Source organism: Oxyura jamaicensis, chromosome 4, assembly GCF_011077185.1.
Source record: "Oxyura jamaicensis isolate SHBP4307 breed ruddy duck chromosome 4, BPBGC_Ojam_1.0, whole genome shotgun sequence".
Lineage (NCBI taxonomy): Eukaryota > Metazoa > Chordata > Aves > Anseriformes > Anatidae > Oxyura > Oxyura jamaicensis.
In genome coordinates this window covers 59,191,585-59,216,954 of record NC_048896.1, presented here as the reverse complement: position 1 = coordinate 59,216,954, position 25,370 = coordinate 59,191,585, and the positions used below count along the sequence as shown (strand labels likewise).

The 25,370-nt window shown below is 36.0% G+C and overlaps 1 long non-coding RNA gene across 1 annotated transcript in view; it reads right to left on the bottom strand.

Annotated features, from left to right (window-relative positions):
* Positions 1-18,216: 18,216 nt before the first annotated feature.
* The window catches only part of LOC118166750, a 63,477-nt gene continuing 56,323 nt past the window's right edge, over positions 18,217-25,370 (bottom strand). Inside the window, exons 3-4 of the long non-coding RNA XR_004750708.1 lie at positions 19,570-19,658; positions 18,217-18,864 (exon numbers count right to left, since the gene is read on the bottom strand). This is a non-coding gene — a long non-coding RNA (uncharacterized LOC118166750). The remainder of the gene's footprint in view (positions 18,865-19,569; positions 19,659-25,370) is intronic.

The window sequence follows — 25,370 nt, the reverse complement described above, 5'->3', positions numbered from 1 at the left end:
AGAGACTGGTTATATCAGAAATGTTCCTGTTGTCATATAAAAATACTGCTAAGAGAGATCAGAAGATCAAATTATATTTACTGGTACACCAAAATGAAAGCCTGCTTCCAAGCAGGGAAAGCACATTGACCATGTGATACATTGGTTCTAAGTTTGCGGTACAGTTCCAGGAAGATTCTTATTTCAAGAGAAAGCATTGTGCAAAAAAGGGATAAACATATCAAAGACTATTTTTGGCAGCACAGTTGTCTTAAAGGCTAAATTTTTACATTGCTTCTGCAAGATATCACAGTTAATCAGGTTAAAAAACAAGTGTTTGATATTTCCAGTGTCTCACAAGTATCTGTTATTGAAACAATTTAATGTTTGAAAAGAGTTATCTAGAAAGAAGGGTCTTTTGCTAAAATAATATGTGAATTCTGATTTTCTTCCCTTCTTTCTGGCTAAAATTTTGAAGATTTACATTGTTTAGAAGCTGAGAGCCACGTACACTGAACCAACAACATTTTTAATGATGGCTAAAATGTAGGACTACATAATTGCCCATAACGATTATTGGCATAAAAAGATGTTTTTCACAAAATTTACAGTTGGAATCTGTTCCGAAGTAGCAAGGAATTCTTTGGTTTGGTTTGTACTGTCCTGCTCTCTGCAAGATGTGTAGGTGAACGTCTAGTTGCATAGGCCCCAAAATACTTCCTGATCTCCTAAAATTTGCCCTCCCTCACAAGATTACAGAATCACAGAATCACAGAATGGCCAAGGTTGGAATGTACCTCTGAAGATCACCTAGTCCAACATCCCTGCCGAGCAGGATCACCTAGAGCACATTGTGCAGGATGGCATCCGGGAAGGTTTTGAATATCTACAGAGAAGGAGACTCCACAACATCTCTGGGCAACCTGTTCCAGTGCTCTGTCACCCTCACAGTAAAGAAGTGCCCTCTCATATTCAGCCAGAGCCTCCTGTGCTTCAGTTTGTGCCTGTTTCTTCTCATCCTCACACTGCACACAACGTAAAAGAGACCAGCTCCATCCTCTTGACACCCTCCCCTCAGTTATTTATACACATTGATGAGATTCTCCTGAAGGATCACATTTCAAATTTAGTTTTGTTCCCAAAACGAAATACTTCTTCATATAGCTAGAATATTTTCAAACTACAAACATTTCCCAACAGAAATTCATCTTTATTCCTTGGAATATATATATATTTATTCAAATCTATGAAGACTTTATATAAACCTCTTCCAATCAGATTTCCTTGACTCTGTTTGCACTGTGCTCACTTTTGTCTTTTCTGCAGTCATGTTCTTCATTTTCATGTTAATGGCATCAATTAATAATTCTGAATTACATTGTGTGTGTGTGTCAGAGGCCTGGTCGCAGCTGTATGTGAACTCAGGAAAGGATATGACCTGTTGGAGTTCTCACTTATCATGACCTCCTTAATTGCACATATTATGATGCAGCAGTGAGTCAATAGCCATCAATCTATTATTCCGCTCAACTTTTAGGGCCTGATTTCAGAACGGATAAGACACCAGTTCAGTAAGTTCACTTTTACTTCTAGATCAATGACACTTAAGCATATTAAATATTTTCAGAAGCACACAGCAGGCTGACATCCCATCAAACTGACCATGAAAAATATTATTGTGTTGCTCCTTGTATATAATGTCTCGGTAGAACAACTGACAGAATATATATGGTCTGATATATGACCCTCAGCAAACCCAGCCCATTAATAAAAGAAGATCAATAATGTTCTTACTGTTTGGGGGTCACGCTCTGATAATGTTTCTGATAACAGAAGAAAAAGAAAATAGATGAGCTGCAGGTTGTTCCACTGGATATATGGCTCTATGTCAACTAGTATTTTGACCAAAATCCAACCACTGGCAGACTGCATTTCATCTGCTCCTACTTTTCTACCAGTACTCCTTATTGCTGTCTATTTCATTGTATATTTATTAGGCTGAGTTTTCTCAAGAACAGACTGTAGTAGAGCAGAATATTTACCAAGTGTACTTAAAAAAAAAGAAAAGAAAAAAAAAAAGCCTCCTACATGGAGAGACGGAAAATTGGTGAAAACGACATAATCAAAACGGTATGATCTTTACCTAAGTGTTCTGGAGCAGCCATGCCTTTAAACTATTCTCCAGATATACAGTAACTTACCTGCCTAGTTCTACATTTTGTTGTTGTTGTTGTTGCTGTTGTTGTGTTATGGTAGGGAGGTGCTGCATATCTATAGAGATTCAATGATTATTTCTTCCCATCAGACCCGAAATTCTGCTACTGAGTACATCGTGTTTTCTTGAAATTTCTTATGTAACAGCAGAATTTACACTGTTTCTTGAGTTGCAGAGCTGAGAAAAGAGAAAAGAAAAAAAAAAAAAGAAAAAAGAAAAAAACTCATGGGATTTGTTTGTTTGTTTGTTTTGGCGTTTTTTTGTTGTTGTTTGGTTGTTTGTATTTTGGCACAGGCCTTGCCTGTATGAACTGAGATGTATTACTGATGTGTGACTTTATAAAAATGGTAGTTTCTCAGTTCCCACATCCCCCACCATATTACATCATACGTGTTTTCTTAAGCTAATAATAACATATCACTATTTCTTATATGCATAAATGTACCCAAAGCATGTATAAATAGTGAACTCAGTGAGACTTTCTTGTTATGTACATTCAATAAGATTTCCTACCAGATTCTAATCTGTTGCATTTTCTTGATCTATTAGACAAATGTACAAGAAACAAATATTCTAACTTTTTCTCTAACTTTTATTTCAAGTGCTTTACTTTTTCTGCTCCTTTCTGGGCATGGCACTGTTAATTAAATGCTACATCACTTGTAAGCATTAAGAAAAGTCCAAGGACTGAATTTATGCTTGATATTTTCCAGTGAATAGTACTAAGAATTGTTTGATGCCTAGCACAGACTCTAGCAGAAGCTGACAATTATAAAAGAAGCATTACCAATAAAGAGCCTAACACTGATTCTGTAGCTTCTGTAAGCTCCAGCTGCAGCACAGATTCAATGAATGTAATGAAATCCTAAACACTGAAAACCTTGTGAAAGTTCCCTTTACAAGTTATGTTCAAAGTCACTGTAAGGACATGATTATTTCAGCATCCATTTTGAAGCAAAAGACTCATCAATTTTGCCACAACTTCAGTCCTGATATCCGATTTGTTATTAGTGAAGGATGGCTTAAGTGTTTCCAAAAAGACACATAGCATAAAATGGCATGTCAGATTCTAATGATTTCACTGCAGGTTGCAGGCAAAATAATCTCAAATTTAATGGTAAAGAAATAATTGATTGAAAAGAAAAATTAATGACTAAAACAAACCTGAGCTCACTGGTGGCTCCAGTCCTCCAAAATATTGTGCTTATTTTCTGGATTAGAGGCAATTAGTTTGGAAGTAAAAGAAGACATTAAAAAATTAAAACATTAAAAGCTTTAAAAATTGAGAATAAAAAAAATAAAAAATCGTGGAATGCTGCAACATTTCTTTCCTTCTTTCCAGCAAAATCTTGGTGTCTAAAAGGACTCCCTCTACCTCTTTGTGCTTTTGATGGTACAAGGGTGAAAAAAGAAATTTTAATGCCTGAAAGCAGAAAATTAGATATGAAACTTTTTGTATTAACATATGTCAGATGCTAGCCCTTATTTTCAAGCTTAGAGCTATTATTTAACCCTATTTTTTTCAGTAGATTTTAACATATCAAGCAGTATATCTTCAGAAATTTCTTTAGATGAACAATGTAAATAATATCTTAATAACATCATCGTTATTGATCATAGATGATGTATTTTCCTAGCAAACCAAGCTTGTTTAAGAAGTAAAATAAGCAAAAACTACCAGCAATGACAAGATTCAAAATAAAGAAATGAGCCATGAGCTTTTCATAAGCAATACCCAAAAAACAATTTTAATCTTGCAGAGCCAACATAAATTTGTCTCATACAGAGTTGAATAACTTCATATGAATAATAGCCATAATTCTTTACCTTAGATAGCTTAATGTGTAACTATAAATAATATCCAATTACTTTATGCTTGTTAAGAAATAATTATATTAGTAGTAATAAGTAAAGGGCTTTCTTCTTGGACATAACGTTTGTTCATCTTGCTGTTTCTACCTATGGTTTAGTTTTGATCACTTCATTCAGCAAACAAGAAAAAAAATGGATTTTTGATCTTTGATTAGCAGAACTTAGCTGAATATACAAGGCTTTCTTTATATATTTTCAGTCTTCCATGGAAAGCCATGAAACCAACTCTTCTAAGATGACTGTTAAGCAAAACTGACCTACATGTAACACAATTCCATGGATACTCTTATCTTTCCCCTCTCTCTTCCAAACACGTTGGGAGTTGTTTGGTACATTACTCACTAAATTATTTCATGATATTGTTATAGTAATGTGAAATTAAAAAGTAAATTTAAAAAACAATTATGAAAATACTCCTCTTTTTGAAATTCTTACTTTTTTTTTTCAAAATGTTCTTGAAAACTAAATATTTTCACTTTTCTCTGTGGGAAAATTTCATCAGAAATTGATCTTTATAGCACTTTAAATTATTATAACCTTTTCTAAGATACAGCTCACAACTTAATTAATCCTTAGAGACTTTGAGTCTCTATATTTGGTAAATAGGAAATTAGCATTAAGGTCTCCTGATGTAAAAATTTAAACCAAAAGCAGATTGAGTCAAATCCTTCTCTCTGTCAGAGTGGAGAGCTAGAAACTCTTCTCCTTACATTACCCTACATGTACTCTGTGAAGACAACAGAGAAGTATGGAGGCCCTATCTACTTTTGGCCAATGGTAGACTTCAGACATACTTTCCATGTATCTGCAAAACCCTTCACCAGAGTCAAACTGCTTTTTCAGGCGAGCCAAGGGACCTTTGACCCTAATATAGTAACAAAAGTTGAAACTCTATTCATGGTGAATATATGTGTTTAAAAAAGTGGTAAGATGTTCTCAGCTGTTCACTTCTGCTCTATTGGTCCCCAGGGGTCAATGAGTCCCTCAGTGACTGATGTCCTATTAAGTTTATATGCAAGGCAAACAGGTTGAGATCAGCTACTGTCTTGCCTCATTCGACTGCCATGGGACATGGCTTTGCTCTCCTACAGTAACTGAAGTAGAATGCTTGTGGAATGCTCTATATTGGAGAAAACTTTATTATAATTGTGTAATAATTGGCAATGAGAGCCATGGACAAGATGACTCACTAATCTCTTAACAAAAGATTTATGTCTCAAGCACAACTATGACTTATATGTTTTGAGTGATATGTAGAAGTGTGAAAAAAAATAGTAACTGACAAGTTAAAATAAGTATAACACTGAAAGTACCATAACAGTTTTCATTGACATGTATCTAGCATACAGTTATAGGTAGCCACAGGGGTCATATGTGGTCAATAGAGAGAGCACATGAAAATGCAGCCATGTGTAGAAAAAGGAAGAAAAAATCATGTCTATATAGGCATTGGAGTGGAGGCACCTTTGTGAGTAAAACATAAAATAAGCCTCTGGACAAGTGGTATTGTACAGAAAACCTGCACAATATGGCAGTTAATGTCTTGTTGGACTACAGAGCACAAAGTAATGAGAGGTGCTGATAGCTTCTATTGTTTATCTACCTATAGTCAAACAATAATTGTGGTTTGCTTTGGTTTTACTGTGATCAGACATGCTAATAAATTGATTTATTACAATGTATTAGTACTATGTATTACTACAAAGGTACTGTCTCAGTGATATGACTCAGAGTACTTAAGTAAATGATAATTTCTTTGTGACAGAACTTCATCTACCCTAATCTAGAGGTCAGCTCTGCAAACCATGGCATACCAAATGCTGTCATTAGGTGTAATAATTACAAGCTGCAAATCATGCTGCACTCTGAAAGGAACTACAAACACTTTTATAGTCAGTTCAGTCAAAGGACGGAGAAACGGTAACTACGAGATGAAAACACCTGGAAGAGCCATATCACTCTGCATGTCAAAAAGTTCAAATCATGCAGAATGATGATTATTTTACCAAAATTGCTGAATTTCTTTAAATTCTGTCCCAAAAAAAAATGTTTTGTTGCAGGGTTACCCAAAATTTCAGAATGTTCCTTGAGTTGCATGGACCTGTAACCCACCTTCAAAAATTCAGCTTTGGCTGAATCAATAAAGGTTTGTAACTCAGGCCTAAAATAGCAATGCTGATAAGCCTTAAAAAATATATTTTCAAATAATGTTTACCTTTCCTGTGAAGACATATATTTGTTCTTTATAAATAATTTAGATGACTGAAACACCATGAGGAAGAAATACTTTTGGAATCAGAAAAAAAAAAACACCTTGGGACAAGAACAGATGGGGAAAATTGACCATAAGAGGAATCTCTCTAACTTTTGCAGCAGTGAAGTTCCTAGACAAGATCGAACAATATGCAGAGGATATTTGATCTGTTTATCAAAAAACAGGCTGATATCGCTGTCTGAGACAGCAGAATAATTTGATGTTCTGTACAGCTGGTATTAAAATAAACCAGCATAATAGACATTATACAGATTGCTCTTTTAAAAGGACAAAAAACAAAGTATCATGGAAAGTAAACTGTTAGCAAGTTTACACAATAAAATATTGTGCAGAGGTGTAGTAAGTACTGCGTAAGTCAGGATGATCTGACACTTTGATCATAAAGCCTCTGCACTCAACTGTACAATGAAAACCTTCAGCATATTTTGTCAGGCATAAAACTCTTATTTTATTCCACTGACTGCAATGCTGGGCCTAGCTCTTTCCAGGATGTTCAGGTATAGTACTTTCCACAGTTTGGTTCGGTTTATGTTCACATAATCAAATAATTGTCCTTCACATAAAATTTTGCCACTGATTATGCTGTTCATGCAGAAGTATCTGTCTGCTAGGAAACACTGCTTTCAAAGACCTAATGTCCACTAAGATTTTTTGATAGGGCTGCCATGTTGATGCTTCTGTTTATACTGATTAAATTATTTCATTGCTAAGTAATAGTTGCAAGGAGCAGGTCCCTTGGAAACTAGCTGGAACTGAAAGAAATGTTAATGTATTTAGTTGGGTCTTTTCACAGTACATTACTCACGGGTGTTGTAGAGGGTGTGATGCTTAAAAATACAAGTATCTGTATATCAAGTGCTGACTAATCTTTAACACATTTTCAGCCCAAGGTATATAGCAACAGTAAACTGGAATCATAATCATGTGCCCTGATGCATCTTCATAAGTATATTACATTTGTCAGCAGATCCAAAGGAAGTAATGCGGTGCCTAAACATGTTTTGAGTTCCCTTTCATAGGCTCCTAAACACTGTCTTCTATTGAATTTTCTGCTATGCACTTCCTTCTCTCTTCTGCTCTTCAGTCTCTGGAAGAAAGAAAAAATAAGGAAACCTAGTTTCTGGACTGTAAATGTCTTTCACGCTTCTCCAATTTGTCTGTGCGCCACATCAGTTGTCAAGAGGATGCTAAATAACTACCTACATAGGGGTAACTCTTCACATTAAATAAAAGGTTGCTTAAGGTCAACAAGGTGCAAGATTTAGATATATTCAGATACATTTAACTATAACAGAAGTTCAGCCTGTTTAACTGATGACTTTTCTGGACAGCTAAAAATGGTGATCAGCATCACAGCATTAGTCACTGATGTGAACAAGAAACTCACAGTTTCTTGTGAATGAAAGTCTAAGTCTTATTGAAAAGTGGTCTTATTTTTTAGATATTTTTGAAAATGTTACAATATATGCATTCAGGAAAATATATATATATATTGAGTTATCTCTCATTTGGGCCCTCCAGTCCCCATTTTTTAATATTTTAAAGCAAATGTATACAAGAAAAGGTTCACTAATTGATTTCTGTTGTAACATAATTCCTAATGAATCCTTTCATATAATCATGTATATCTCTATAAATATACCCTGAGCAATAAACTATGATTGAAATTAAGTAAAATACACTCTTAAGGTTGATTTAATCCCTTTTACCAAATAACCATTAAAGTGAAAATTCTCTCACAGGATGCTCAAGTCAAAATGAGAAACCTGATAATAAACATTGGGTAATAAAAATAAATTAAAAATCAAATCTTTATGATATATTTTCCTATCAAAATGAAAGTAGCAAATTGAAAACAATAATGATACTCATCCACATTTACAGTTCCAACAAAACATCTCAGAATTTGATTTACAAATAGTGGCATCTTGAAAATGAGCCATCATTTTACATTAAAAACTGCTACCACTCAATGCATCAAGTATTAAATCTTGATGTTGAGTAATGACATTTTCTCATGCTGTTTCTCTCCACAAGGCTTCACAGAGACCAGAGCAGTATTGTTCAGTACACAACTAGCATGTTACTAGGTTGCATGCCTCCTTCATGGCCAGTTCAGATGCTACCACTATGTATAAGCAGTAGGTATTTGGTGGTTTGACTAATTTTAGTATCCTCACCAGGAATATAGGATGTACACATCAATGGCTTTCAGCATTGTATTGGCACAAGCTCCCAGTGCCTGGAGAAGGTGGGCAGAATGTAAACACCAACTGTAAAGAACAGCTTTCCGTGCAGGTTGCTGCTGCTCCACTAGTTGTGATGACTGAAACATAGCATTCAGTTCTCCAGTGGAAACAAGATTATCAAGAAAGGGGTCAGGTATTACTAGGATCCATTGTAGTTTGTAACCCTCATGCAAAAGGAAGGTGGAAGGCCCAGTATACAGGCTGGTATAAGTGATTTCCCTAATAGCATTTCAGCTTTATTCTTACTGCTGTGTTTGTCTTAGGTTTCTGAGCTATAAGGTTTCACATCCCATCTAAAACTGTTATTAAAATAGCTGATGCAAATGATATTCTAATTTTGGTGACAGAATATATTTCAATCTCACTTGCTGTTAGTATCATCTCTTTTAATGATGGACAAAATCAAAGGAAGAGACAAATCTTTTTTTTTTTTTTTTTTCTTTTCTTGTTGCTTTGTTTGTTTTGTTTTGAACTGTTATTAGGCTTAACAAGCCTGAAAAAGAATATTTAAATGCTAAGATTTATTTATTTTTTTAATAAAAAGTACAATAAAAAGCATATAAGGACAGGTAAAAATGGTATTCCATTGTCAGTATTATTTATTCATTTGAACTAGCTTTCCCAGACTACAAAAAAATAACTGAAGTATAAAACAAAATTAAAAAAAAAAAAAATAGCCAAGCTCTTAAACAATCTGTAACAAATCAGTGTTGTGTATTATATTGCAACTGGATCAATTAATACATAATAGACAATAAAACAGTCCATTAATGGCTCTGATTTTATCATTATTATTACTATTATTATTACTAGTCTGGTCCTAATCCTCAAGGAATCTGAACATCAGCTTCAGTGAATAAGTGATGAGATCTTTACTACTTTGAAAAAACTTTTTCACAGGAATGATCCACTTTTTAAAATGGTAATAGGGAAGAGCTGTGACTAAACAAGCAAGAAAACATCTTCGGAGTTTAAATCAGCTACACCCGTTTGTTTGAAATGACAAGGCCTATCATTAAACAGAAAAATTGTGCTTCTCCAGCATAACAGACACACCAACAATGAGTTCTTACATTTTCTTTCTTACTGTTATTACCTTTTCACATATTGGTTTCAGACATACTTGAGGAGCCTAAGCTGAAAGCTATTTTTTTTCTCCCTAACACACCCAGTCCTGCACCATCACAAAAACTTATTTTTTTTTAATTCCTCATCTTTTGAATATATTCCCATTTCCCAACCATTGCCACACTGCTCTGCTTCTGTAACTGGTGTCTTGATTTATATCAGACTTCCTGATACAATGCTTCCTTTATACTTTTCAGGTACAAAACTGACCTCCAAAATTGTCATATAATGTCTCCTTTAATTTAATCAATGATTATTAATTTTTTTTTTGAAAGAAACTAAAGGGAAAGCGATTGTTAATTACTGGAAGAAAATAAAAGTTGTAATATGCACAGGTAAATTACGAAGTGCACATGTCAGTGTTTGGCCTAAGTCCTTTCAGAAAACAAGAAAATTCAAACTAAGAGTGGTGAAGGGAAGGAAGGGATGAGAAGAAAAGCAAAGAAAACGCAAAAAAAAAAAAAAAAAAAAAAAAAAAAAAAAAGTGGGGGTGGTGAAGCGAATTAGAAATTAATTTCAGAAGTTATATAAAATTTTAAAGACAACAGAGGAAACTAAAAGTATGAAATTAGAGCTGCACAAGAAAAGAGATTATAGGGCTTCTGATGATCCCCTGAAAGACCAGAGCAGTGGTCGGGAGGATGGTAGCATGAGGCAGCACATTCACTTGAGTAAGGGATAAAAATGCTTCAGCAAGGTGCTGACCATGGCCTCAAACCCAAGCAGAAATGCTCCAATGGTATCCAGTACTAAAATTTCCCTTTCTTCACATTGTATATGAATGTATATTTAGGGTTAAACTCACAAATAGGGTAATATCCCATATAGGAAGTAACACACACGTGTAGAGTCAGATACCATGCATACTTAGTGTATACATAACATTTATGTTAAAAATGTTTAACATTCAAGACGTAGCATATTCTCATTACTTAGATATATTATCAACATATACACTATCCTTAGGTGACTAAGATCAGATTTTTAAGACATATTTGGAGCCTTATTTGTCAGAAAATTATTCAGTGTAATCTACTAAACTTTCAACAGGCTTAGCACTACTGCTTGGTACTTAATAATAGATGGATGTGCCAAGTGCTCCTCTTGAAGGTGGTAGACACGACCTCTACTAAAGGCCCAGGCTAGCATAGCCTGGGAGAGACTGGGAGGAGACAAGTGAGCCTGTGACCAATAAAGGCAGCAACCCTGCAACCATCACTAGTCTCCTCTGCTCAAAATACTATAATCAGGTAGATTTCAGTATATAGGTATGCATATAGAAACTCACAGCCCTGGGCTTTGGACATGGGATGGTGCTGTTGTTGTTGCCCTGTAGGCCACAGACTAACACAGCCAGATAGCTGCCAGCCAGAAAGCAGGAGAGAAAAGGTGACTTTGAAGTGAAAAATGCAGGACCAGCACTCATTCTCGTTCCCTACCAATATAAACAAGAGTGCGGCAAACCCCTCACTCTTGTTTTGGATAATGCCCAAGAGAGCAAAAAGGACGGGCAAGAAATGTGACAAAAGCACATGAAGTGAAACATAAAGGCCAGCACTGATGTGGATATGAAAGATTCTTCAGTTGGACAGAGGAAGCTGTTCAGCAATTAGGAGCCTAAGAAGTTTTAATGACAGTGATGGAAGAGCATGGAATTAAACATAGAGAAGGTCCTGGCCAAACAACATCAAAAGAAAACACTGCACCAACGTGTAAGATCTAGTCAATCTTGCTTAACTGTTTTATTTATTAATTTGCATATTCAAGAAGAAATAACTTAAAGTTATCTTAAAATCTTAGACTTTGATAATAAAGTCACACCACAGGTGATTAATTACACTGTATATCACTTCATTTGCGTTTTAGTGTCTGATGGTACGCAAAAATAGTTTTTTGACCTTGTGAGGAGGATTCCCTTACCATCCTCTGCAGGGAAATGGGTAAATGCAATTGCAGTCAGCTGGAGTGGGGGGCAGTGGTTGAGGTGCTCCCCTGGTGTGCAAGTCCCATAGTCACCACCTTTGCACAATGTTGATTAGAAAATTCTCCTGCAGAAGGAGGTAGAAAATCACCTCTGTCATGTCCCCTACCTGCCAGACAGCACAAGAGTTTCAGGGAGAAAGGGCACTGAAGAACACCTCAATTAATCCTGCCTGAACAACAAACCATTAAAAAAAGGAAGCAAAGGGAAATAAGAAAAGAGACTGCTTTTTATGCATTTTAAGCAAACACTTGAAAAAACAAGAATTGTTGAATTGTACTAAATGACAAAATCAGGATACAAAGAAAAAGGAGATAGGTTCAAATTCCCTGCCTGGGAAATGTATAAATCTCAGGATTTGCACTAGTCAGTGGATATCCCAATATATAAAAGTACTTAATGAATAAGCATCCCAGAAGTCCAAAGATTACTATCTCAGGAACAGCATCCTATTTATGTAGTAATGTTGTTTTTGAGAATCTCAAAGAAATGTATACATTTATACTCATTTGTGTACAGATACTGTAAAATTACATGGCAGACAGAGCAAAGAAGGGGCTATAAAATGCTTCTAAAATGCAAATGAGACCAGAAAAAAAAAAAAAAAAAAAAAGCAGTAGCAGATGCCTTTACATATCAGCATTAAAATATTAAAAAAAAAAATCAATCATCAATCATTTTTGTGAATGAATACAGACAGTACAACTGATAAGAGAAAAAAAAATAGCATTGATGTGCAGCACTATGACTTTAAAATTGTGAAACTAGCACTTCTTCCCCACCCACGCATCCCTACAAGTCAAAAAATATTCTCTAAACTGTATACTGATGACATCAGGAACCAAATCCACCTAATTATCCTTATATTTCCTTTTCATAAGATGGAAAAGTTCCTATCTGGTATATATAGCCATAATCTCAAGGTATCTATCAAAAGCTTTATTAAAGTAGAAGATGAAAAATAAATTAAATGCCATTCTGTAATCAAGAAATCAGTGTTTCTGTTTTTCTACCCGTTTGTCAATGTGCAGTTTCATTTCATTTACTTTCTCTTTTCCTCTCTAGCATATGTTTTGTTTTGTTCCACTTGCTAGCTGTTTAATTTCACTGAAAACAAGTATTTTTCCCTTCTTTAAAAATAAAATAAAAAATAAAGCAACTATTTGCCACTCATTACATTTCTTTAAACCTCATCATTCTTTTCCCTGTGTCAGCTGTTTTGTCATCTAAATTACTTCCTCTTACACTCTTCCTTGACAAGTAATATTCTAAATCTGATGATCTTTTGGAAAACATTACCTCTCATAATAGCATGTATGAGTTCATCACTTTCTCTCTCCCAGTTATATTATTCCATCACAAGAAAAACAGTGACTTTTGAACTTCAAAACTTTTTAAACCCTACAGGAGTTGATGAGCAAGTTATTTTTGCTTTGTCTTTCTTTGCACCAAATCAGAACTAATTTAGTATCTGCTTGACCTGAGGACTGAATTGAATCATTAGGTAAAATTGAACACTTGTAGAAAATATGTAAAATAGTGTAGTGATATACCATGTAATGGACTCCTTCAAAAGCTGTTCTGCACAATACTGCAGATGTTAAGGAGGTTATTTATTTTGCCTCAGACTTTCATTGTTTGTTCTTTATGAAAGCTCCCAGACAAATTTATATAACTAGGGAGATATTTTTTAAACAGAATTCTTTGTAGCATCACCAATGATTGTTCAGCGTATTTAGGAAACAGAAAAGCTCATCTTGCTTCTTTCTGAAATGCAGTAATTGTTACCTTAATTAATATCTATAGAAGTATGCCTTCATCACAAATATATATATGCTCTTACAGCTTTCTGAAACAAAGCTTTAAAATATTACTCAAAAATAAAATAAAATAAAATAAAAATAAAAACAAATATGTTGTGCTCTCTACAAGACACTAATTTACCTGTCTGACCTTTGATTAACTATTTCATTAATCTGTCATTCCTAGCAGTAATTATTCTTTGGATATAGCACGCACAATTTACTTAAGAGAAAAAGAAGATCCAAGTTGAAAAAAATTTCACATTTCCTAATGAAATACTGGAGAATCTTCCATAGGCCACCTGATGGTAAACATAGTTCTTTGATTATTTAGTAGTGAGATTTGAGTTATTTACTGGAGATTTTCTTTTATTGTTATTTTTAATTTGTGCTTGCTGTTGTGTTATACTGACATAATTTTCACAACTTTCTAATGAATCTGAGTTTGGGAGAAGAGTCGAAAGAGACATCTTATGCAACTACTTTTCCAGCAAAATCACTAGCTCTACTTTTGCATGTCTTCAATGACTTCTTGGTGTTGAGTGAGACCAAACCGCAACAGATTTGCTACCATGTTCAGTCTTTCCCTGGTTTTTCTTTCAGGAAACATTTGGGATTCTTCAAGCAGTATTTTCTTCTGTTTACACTCAGAACCATAACCATACAAAATATCTCTGCATATTTTAGAATAAGACCACATTAAATCTGTTAAACTCTCTTGCCACAGCTTTGGTTTAGATTTTTAAGAATTTTCTTTCCACCTAGCTTTTAATTTCGATCTTAATTCTTTATTACACGTTATTATAGCACCTGCTGTCTTCTTAACTTGTGTTTCTGATGCCTTCTTCATTAAGTCTTTATGGCACCTTCTTTGGCATAAGTCTATTTCTAGAAAACTTTCTCATATGAGAAATTCCTATTTCATTTCCAGATTTTCTTTTCAGGTGCTGCTTTGGTGAACAGTCAAACTACCTTCAATAAGTTGTATTTAGTTTCTTCCAAGTAAGTGGAAGAAACTTACTTCTTCCTGTTTCAGTACTTCTACCTGTTTCAGTACTTGTCTCTGTGGGAAAGCTAACCTTCTCCAAATTTAAGCTGAGCATTGTAGTCTGGAATAAGTAATTTAGTGTGAAGAAAGACCACAATATTAATTTCCAAACTCTAAAGAATAACATGCTACTTTTTAGAAGGATATTAATTTATCCAGCTGTCAACCATTGTCCTAAACATATATAAAGATAGACAAGGAAGGTGGTGTACTTTGATTCAAAATGTTAGTGTACTGAAAGTTACTGATCCTTCCTTAAAGAAGGGCTTCTGTCAAGCTCTGCTCCTCGGCAAGAGTTGAGTCCTCTGTTTTCTGGTTCTCCTCGTTTGAGGTATAATGGCTCTTCTAAAAATTATGAGCCTAAACCTAAACTGCCAGCTGTATGAAAACTTGTAAATGTTGATTTCTGTCCAATTTAATCAACAGAACTGGAACATAAGGATCTGTTTCACCTGTTTCTTGTTACGAGGACACATCATTTTAACTATGTAGTCTCTTGCTTTTAGTTTACATTATTTTTATCCATGATTGGATTGTCCGTTGAAGTATTCTTCAATGCAAGTCATGTTTTTTTGTTGGTGGTGGTTTGGTGTGGTTCTGGGGGGTGTGGGTGAGGAAGAAGGCGGCTAAAAATTATTTCTTCCTGGATTGATTTGTAGGTAGCTAAAATATGGGACAGTCACGTTGGTTTGTAAAAGAGGTCATTAACTTTCCATATCCTGATGGATTGTTGATGGATTGCACAGTTTGTCAGAACAAACTGTGCAATTAATGAGCAGTTCTTCTCCTCTCAGAGAAGAACTAGGCTCCTCTCTTTCACATATTGGAGATTCCCCTTTCCAGCAAGATCTCTTTTTTCCCCCACATCTCCTGATATAAGTTAAGCAAACATGCCAATACAAGTAAAAAAAACTGAAAGAAACTAAAAGAATGTAAGACAAATAAATTTGGTACAACAAAGAAAGCCTAATATACTTACCAGATGCTAAATAACTAGAAATATCTATGAAATAGCCATCTCACAAGTTATACTTTCATGGACCCTATAGGAAGTTGTTTAACAGAGGCTGGTATTTTTACAAAGCTTTCTCGGTCATATTTTTAATGGCAGACATGTTTTTCCACTTTTATTTGCATGTTCTAAATCAAATCATGAGCTGAAGATTATTCAAGAGATCTTCTTCCAGCTGTTTGCTATTATAGCTCTGAGCTAAAAGTCAATGTTATAACAACAACCTGTTTCTTTTTAAGGTAACTTTAAAATATAATTTCAGCTGTTAACTTCAGGCTGCCCGTATATTCCTCATCTATGCCCACTTCTTTCCTTAAATCTGCCAAGTATTCTATCTCAAAAAGTGAAAATTAACTGAAATGTTATTGCTTAAATGCATTGATAATAATATTGTTTAGATTTAGCAGTAATTACCTATTCCTTTCTCATAGTCAAACAGGATTAGCATTTGTTTCTTGCCAATGCTTGCTCTCTCTCTACAAACCTGTATTTCATGCTGTGAAATAACAAATAACTAATCTTCACCCCTTCTCTACCTCCTGAATTTCCCAGAACTTTCATATGTGAAAATTAAATATCTTAAGTGTGTCTGCAGGGTCTCATCTTATTAAGACTTTTTTTTTTTTTTTTTTTTTTTGAGATAAATAATTTCAGAGACCTGTAATGTCAAATGCATGTATGGAGGGAAAAGAAATTAAGTTGATAGGGTAAGAACAGATAACTTGAAAAAGAATCTAATACTGAATAATATTTTGTTTTGTTTTGTTTTTCAGGTAAAAGTCAAAACTTAAACATGCACATTAAAACAAAACACCTCCTCCTAGCTTGAAAAATGTATCGATCTCATTTTTCGCATGCTTAGCTTGTTTCTCATATTGGTTCGGAGCTGTTGGTGAAAGAAATTTTCTCGGATTGATGGAGTAACTTCACCACATCATCTATAAAGACTCCACCTACTCCCATATATTGTCCTCGCACCCATCTCTCCCAGCAGATAGAAGTCTTCTTATATTTATGAGTGGAAAAATAAACTTCTTTTTTTGGTAAGTCCTGCATAAGCAGGTCTCTGTTCATTTGAATAAGTTACATATGTGCTGTCTACCCCCACAGAGTGAGTTGCAGAACTGAAGTATCCATCAATCAAGTATAAAGAAGCTCTTCATCCCATTTATTATTGCAGTTATTTTTTAGGATTTTACAGCAACATTTTATGAACTTTTTTTCAAGCAAATAAAACTGCCTACAAAGTAAGGTCCCTGTAAATTTTAATTTCCTTCATTTTAGCTGATTCTTAATTTTTTTTTGAAGAATTAGAAACTGCTGTCAGTGAGAGAAACCAGTGGATTGCATAAACAAACTTCAATTTTACTTCCATGGATTGAAAATGAGAATAAAACCTATTTCTTTCAAATGAATGATTTTTTTTCTCTGCTAAAGATGCGACCTCTGGCTGAGTCACCACTATGAGTCCTGTGATTTCCAAAAAGGAGTAAATCAGCTTTCAGCAGTGCTAGAATCATCACGTTGCAGCACTGACATTACCGGCCAGTGTAGTCTGATGATGTAATCCTTCTAACTTGGTCTTACACTGCTGCAACTGAGCACCCTGCCTATACAGGTACAGGGGCAGACTGACTGCATTTGCAGCTCTGTCATCACTTGTCGGTGGGTAAACACCCCCCAACCACTGCAGCTCCCATTAAATGTGGTTTTGCAATATTAATCATGGCTGATAAATATATAGAGAGAAAAATACTTGAAAGCAATTTTAATGTGCAAATAGAATGCACGTTAACTTTCATCTGAAATCAGTACATATTTTCTTATTCATAAACATTAAGCTATGACATTTGATCATATTTTTAGTGGGGTTTTGGAGAAAAGTGTGTCTTTACCATTTTATTTTGCATCTTATTTCAAACACAAAATTAAATTTAAAATGAAGCCTCAAGAAACATAGTTGCTTCCTGACCAAAAAAAAAAAAAAAAAAAGCATGCAAAAAAAATCTGTTATGGAAAATCAAAAATATGGAATTGTGTTTTCACTTGAGCAGCACTTGGGAGGGAAGGTACTGTTATTTTGATAACTGCGGGACATCCGTAAGGCTCGAAATAAAATAATAGGAATTACAACAATTCTCACTTCTTCTTCACACCACTTCAGAGATCTACAAATAAAAATGAGGATATCTGCTCTTAGGAACCTGGAATCAAATAGATCAGAAGAGGCACCAATACTATGCCACTTACTTCATTACTTGTACAGCAGCAACGATCTTCTTTTTTTAACATGGGAGATGCCTCCAGGCAGATATTACAAAGAATTCTGAAACCAAAAGTACAATTAGGCCCAAGACCAACAGCCTGAAGCATGACTCAGTCAAGGGACATCAGATCACAGATCAATATCTCTGGTAAAAAGAATAAAAGCAGAATGAAGCAGGCTGCATACAAGAAAAAAATAAAAATAAAAAATAATAAAAAAAAAAGTAATGAGTAGCAATATCTTCCTAGCCTCAGTTTGAAGAGTAAATAAATTGAGAAGCATGATTCAAGTCATATGTTGATATTATTGCTATATTCTTCTGGGAGAAATTCCTTAAAATCAAGCTACGACCAGGCTATTTAATGCCTCTCTATTAACTTCAGACCGTAGTGATTTAATGTAATTTTATCTTTAGACTCTGTTACTACAGAACCATATACATAACTTTATCCATGTGAATCTCCTCAAAGATTTAAGCAGGATTATACATATAATGAATGCATGGCCAAAACTGATCTGAAAGGAAGAAGTAAACCGTAGCATGAATAAATAATGCTTAATGAAATGTTGGTTTTGAGGCAACTTTATGTTTTTTCAAAAGAGTTGCCCGGTTATCTGTGAGACAACCATGTTCAAATGCCACTGCGTGCAATCTTCTGTGATAATTTTTTTTTGCCTTCATTACCCAAGCTGCCACCTATGAGGGCAGCTGCTGGATGTACCCTCTCTGGGACACAGTTATCAAGTATGAAGTACTGCCTGCTGTGCAGACAGTATGCTTCACCCTATGCACATCCCCTCGTAGGCTCAGCAGTAACACAAGTGGGCATTGCAAAACATTTCTGAAGGAGGCATATTTCTTTTTCACTCTGTAGAAAGTCTGCATGAAATAAGTGTTGTGGTTACAAATCTCCTTTGTTTCTGAACTTGCCTTGAACAGCTGTTAGAGTCTTACTTCCTTTTTTGACAGTTTGCTAGACTCCTGCTCACACGGGTGAAGTCATAACTAACTTCCCTTCTCAGGACTCACTCCAAACCTGATGGGAAAGTAAACACTTTTGCACAATGTTTTTTGCCCATGTTTCTCCAGTTGCTTTTGCAACACAACCAGCTCAGCAGCAAAGCCTACTCAAGTAGATACTGTGATTGCCTGCACTAACACAAGACACTTATTCAAGAAGATTACAAAATAATGATGAAATTGTGGTATTACAGCATTGTAAATCTCAGTGAGTACAGAGAGGCACCCTCAACGTAACAGATCACCATTTCTAGTTTCTCTCTTTCCATAATCCAACTTCTCTGAATATAAGTAAACAAAAAAATTGGTATTTTAAACTTAATTAAATACTGCAGACGTAGCTGCGTATAATGCTTATATTGTAGTTTAGAAGTTCAGTTTTACCCCAGAATAGACAAATGAATAGCAGATGATTAAAATGATATTTATTGCACTAGTAAGTTCTTTTACAAACATATAGGACGACACTTTAAATTACCTTGAGAAAGCTTGGCTGCATAAGGTTGCATATTAGGCATTTCTGAACTGTATCAACGATTTGGATTGGAATTGCTTAAAGCTATGAAGTGTCACAATCTGTTGAAAGGCCCAGGAAGATAGCCAATACTTTAAAATGTTCATTGTTGGCAATTACCCCACATAACAAAATCACGAACATGAATTAATTACTACAACCAGACTGAGGATACACCAAAACCATAGGATTTAAATGGGGGGTTACTCTTACTTCAGCTGCTCAGCTGAGAAGCTCAGGTCCGTGGCTGAGAAGGAAACTCTTGTCATTCATTGGGGCTGCAGCTTGCCTTCTTTCTGCAAACACAAAATGAAGACTACTGAAGTTATCTTAAACTTCAGCCGTATCACAAGAGCAAACCTGCTGTTGTTGTCACAGAGCACCTTGCTCCCTGTAGTTATTCTCACCAAAAACATGTCCCTTTTCTTTCCCCCACTTCCACAGACCCGAAAAAAGTCCCTTTTCTTCTTCCCACTTCCACACCCTTGTGGGGTTTTTGCCTTGCTACTGGAGCTGGCGTGCTCTCTGCTCCAAAAATGTGTAAACTGGCTTCCTGCAGTACAATGTAGTGAATGAATAAAAGAAGAGTCGCTATTCTCAGCTCAGATATAATGACGCTGATTCTGTTTCCAGCATCTTAACCACGCTGTGAATTACTGAGCATATTCAGTCCTCTCACTTGCCCCAGACACCTTTTCTGAAGCATTTTATATCATCAACTAAGTAAGTTATGCCCATATTCACAAGTGGTTCATCCATCCAGGCTCTCAAAGTATTATAAAACACATTACCATATGTATAAGACTTTATGTACAGTTATTATGTACAGCTTGATACATAGATATGTGTTAATTAAACATACTTTCTGAAAAGAACAAATCTGAGCAAGCAAAATCCTTCTCTTACTGAACTTACTAGTAAATAACCTCAAAAGTAAGCCAAGGTTGGGACACACTGAGAAAGATTTCTGAACTTTTCTCTCAATTAAACCAAGGTAAGAAGCTTTTGAGGGTGATATTTCTCCTGAAACTAATGGAAATAAAATGGTGGTAGGTGAGAGAAAACTGTACTCCACTGTCCCTGCCTCTGTGTTTTTCCTTGGAGTAAGGAAGGCACCTGAGGAGAGGAATCTGTTTTGCTTTAAAGACTGTATCTTAATTGCAGCCAAGGGAAAAATAATAATAGTACACTGCCAAAATATAGCTATCCTTTCTCATTTATCAGGAATGCTTTAGGCATGGATAAAGCTCCATCTGAGCTATCTGTTTAGGTAAATTATCTTGGAAGGATCTTTATATTGTATAATTAGCTCAGAGCTGAGCTGCATGTCTCTGGTGGGTAGCACAGCTGGCAGCAGCACATTGTCTCTGTACTCCTGGCAGGTTGCAGGGCTCTGCTGCCCTAAAACCCTCTACTCTGGGCCTGCAAAATACGTAATTGCTATTAACAAAGTATTGACATTGAATCTGTTGAGCATTTTACAATTGCTATTAACAAGGTATTGACAAATGAATTTAAGCACTTCAGGAAGGTGGTGGCAGAGCTTGAATAGCCATAGACCTGACAGCAGCCCTCTTTGGAGGGTGCCTGCCTTTTAGATGCTTTCATCCAAAAAGGAAAGAGAGTTTTTTGATGTAATTAGGTACTTGCAGGGATTAGTTGGAAAGGGAATCACCATAAGCACTTATAATAACTCCTGTTAGAGCAGCTCCAGAGGAGGGCCACAAAAGTGATCAGGGGGCTGGATCACCTCTCCTATGAAGAAAGTCTGAGAGAGCTGGGGTTGTTCAGCCTGGAGAAGAGAAGGCTCCAGGGACACCTCATTGTGGCCTTTCAGTACTTAAAGGGGGCTTATAAAAAAGCTGGAGAGTAACTTTTTACAAGGACAGATAACGGACAAGTGGGAACAGTTTTAAACTAAAAGAGGAGAGATTTAGATTAGATGTTAGGAGGAAATTCTTCACTCATATGGTGGTGAGGCACTGAAACAGGTTGCCCAGATATGCTCCATCCCTTGAGGTGTTCAAAGCCTGGTTGGATGGGGCCCTGGGCAACCTGATCTAGTGGGAGGTATCCCTGCTCTTGGCAGGGAGTTGAAGTTAGATGACCTTTACGGTCCCTTCCAAGCCAAACCCTTTTGTGATTCTATGATGACTCCATAATTTTCACTGTAAGGTACAAATACTTCAAAAATTCTTGCTCTATTGTTCCTATTCTAGTCCATTTAGTTTTCAAGTAATTTGAGAAAACACATCCTCATAGCTTTTATAGGCTTTTATAGCCAAATTTTAAAACAGCTGAAATTTTGAAAAAGCTTTATGAGCTGCAGCTACAGTATACTGTAGTTACATAGAGCATTTCATCCTCAGTGTAAGTGGTTTACATTTAAAAAACAAAGTTAAGCAAAACATAATTCTGCCTTCAAATTTCAAATGAGCTTTGGCAGGCAACATATGTTCCCCAAAAGCACACTTTGGGGACTTAGGCCTTGACAGAAGGAAAGCACTGACAGGATGAGCAACCAAGTGATATGTTCCACCTCTGTTTTCAGTCATGCTATCATTTGCAGCATTCACAACAACGAAAATGATTATTCACAAAGCAACAGCTGTCCTTCTTCAAACTGCTCTTAAAACTCATCTCTGTCATGATGTTTACAAAAAATTGACAATGGTTAGGCAGACAACATTCTGCAATTACCACTTATTCCACAGATGAGCACCATTTCATTCCTAACTGATATTTTGCTATATGTTCCAAATATGTAGAAAATAATGATAGAGACACTAGAAATTAGATTTTTTTTTTATGAAATATCCTCTTTATTATTAGACTGAGGTGCAAATTCTCAGTTATATAGATCTGAGCAAATGAAAACAGCAAATGTCTCCTGTATTTATACTAGCTAATAATTTACTCCTAATTATAAAATTACATCTAATCACCTCTCTTAGGTAACAATACCATACTGAATAATCTGATGTGTAAAACCAGTTTTAAGCATCAAGTTGAAAGAAATTCACTGAACGGTATCATAGGAATGCTAACATTCAACTACAGCTAGGAACATAATTAAGAAAATCAAGTATTTCCAGCATAACACCATGCAATCATTTTTGGGATATATTACAACAGAATTTCAGGAAAATGAAGATCTCCTATTGCTTGTATTCAACAATATCAAAGCTAGATTTCATCAGCTGCCTTAAAACCCCTTAGCTATCACTGTTTCCACCACCAGTCATACAAAAACAGACTTGATTTCAAGAGTAAAATGGTCACAGCTCTGGGCGTAGTGGCAGCAAGATTCATCTATCACCTTGTCTCCACCTAGTACAGATCTATCTGATAGGTGTTCTGAAATTATCTTGTGATGCCGGATTTCTTAACACAAACCGTGAGGAAATGTGGAGGTGAAAAAAGCTGTCCTAAAATGCCAGTAGTTCATAAACTTTTCTGAATACCGGAGAACCAGGTTTGAAGTTTTGCTGAAATTTGAAGTGTCTCTTTCTGCGATCAGGATTGTTGACTCCCAAGAGAATAGCCTAATGCATAGGCCCTGGACATGCTCTGACAAAATTAGATTTCTCTAATTCTGAATGTTCAGGGGAGGTGACAGGGAAGAAAAGGAAGAAAATGTAAATATGTCCTCCATCCATCTAAAAACAACCCAATGATCAGGTTTTTTATTCATATCAGTGAAGTGTTAAAGAGCTACATAGAATATTCTAAAGATAAAAATCTCCTCTGAATATGTATATGAGCACTTGTACAATTTCTTGAATACTTCAACAATTTCAATAGTAACCCATGAGATGCTGGACTGAAATTGTTCAAATGGTAATTAATATTCAAATAACCCATCAAAAGTGTATTTTCAACACACTGGCATCATGAAAAGAATTTTGGATAAAGGGGAACAGATGAAGAGAAATCATAAAGAGAACTCAGAGGAGCTGTCAAAGTCCCCCAGGACAGCTTTAGACAGAATTAGGACACCATTTGCAGGGAAAGTTGTTGTTATGGACACTGAACACTCAGCCCTAGCTCCCTGCGATGGAAGCAGCCAGAGAGGAACCCGGCTGTTCAGCTTTGATTGGAATTGAAATTACACTTAATTTTCTTGTAACCTGTTGTTTCTAAATGTTAAAAGGAAAGGTCCAGCCTCAGACCAGACTTAAATCTTGGATATATGTCCAGGTGGAAGTGAAAAATTCTCTCCAGTGAATCCAAACAAAAGAGGGATATGAAGGCACATACAGGACACCTGATACCCGATCTATGCTTCAGAGACATGAGCATTAAAGAACTACACTGTAAGTTAAGTACTGACACACAGCGCTGGGAAGGTGACAGGACAGGTAGAAAGATGCCATCTGGGAGTTTTAAGTGATAGTGTGGCAAAGTACGTCCCTTCTGCAATGAGACGATGGCACATGGCAGCTTCACAGCTTGGGCATAGTATTTCAGAGCTTATCTCAGCATCCCTGCTGCTGAATCTCAATCATAAGTTGCAGCACTGACTTGTGCCTGATTTTATTGTGTCTATGGAGAGGGCTGTAAGAATTTTCACTTTCTCTTCTCTCCAGCCTTCAGAGCCCAAAGAGTGGCATAAGTAATCTTACATTAGAGATTAAAAAACAGTTTTAGAAGAAATAATCAAGAGTGTGGTGTTGAATTGGGGTTGTTCAGTCTAAAGAGAAGGCTCCAGTGGGACCCTATAGCAGTTTTCCAGTACCTAAAGGCCTACAAGAAAGCTGGAGAAGGACTCTTTGTCAGGGAGTGTAGTGATGGGAAAAGGGGTAATTGCCTTAAGATAAAGGACGGTAGATTTAGATCAGATAAAAAGAAGGAATTCTTTACTGTGAGGATGGTGAGGCACTGGAACAGGTTGCCCAGCGATGCCTCATCCCTGGAGGTGTTTAAGGCTGGGCTGGATGGGGCTTTGATCAGCCTGGTCTGATGGGAGGTGTTCCTGATCATGGCAGGGGGTTGGAATTAGATGTCTTTAAGGTTCCTTCCAACCCAAACCATTCTGTGATTTTATGATATTCTAAGTGGATGCAAACTTTCAAATTCTGCTCCAAATAAGATAGAAGTTTTTATAAATTCCAGTCAGACATTGAACAATGGATACAGATTTTTTTTTTTTTGGCAACAACAACAAAAAAGGCATAATCCAGCACAAAGTCTAATGGACAATTCATTGTTAAGAACCTCCAGCACAGATCAGTGCAGTATGCTGAAAAGCTGGACTCCAAGTTCTCACTCCTCCTAATGGTTATCTTCAGACAGATTCCCCCCCAGCCTGTCAGCAGCTCTGCATGACACTCTTAGGCACCTTCCAGCACATGATGTGAGCTTACCTAGCAACACTGGTGCCCAAATTTCAATAGGTAATGCAATGGCCGAGAGCTGTGGGACATAGCAGCTAACATAGCTCTTTGCCAATAATTAGTCACAGGTCTTTTTGTAGTGATACAAACATTTTGAACCATCTGCAGAACATATATTATTGATAAATTGGCTGTTTAGCCAAACGGCTATATTTCAAGACTGTGGAGTCAATATATCCTAGCTTTCTGACAGAGAGTGGGACTAGGAGGAGGAGGGTAAATGTTCCCCTTAATACTAACTAAGACGGGAGAGACATGGTTATAAATACAGGTGGAAATACAAAACACCAGAAACTAGCAACCAATTAAAGCCCTTATATCTCTCTTTTTCTTATCTCTACCACAATTCTTATCTCATAAAACCTTTGACTAGAAAAGACTACTCTAAAGGCATAAGTGGAGTTCAAGCTAGATAGCTGATTACAAAGTATCCAAAGGCACCCAAGGCTCTCAGAAGTAAGGATATAATTTAGAAGTTGATAATCTACCTCTGAGTGCTTCAGCTACAAACTCTCCACACTGCTCTAGGTAATCTAAGAGATACTGCAAGCAAGATAGTCACCTCAGTTCAGATATCCACAAAATTGCCTTCTTCCTTCCGGAGATGGGAAT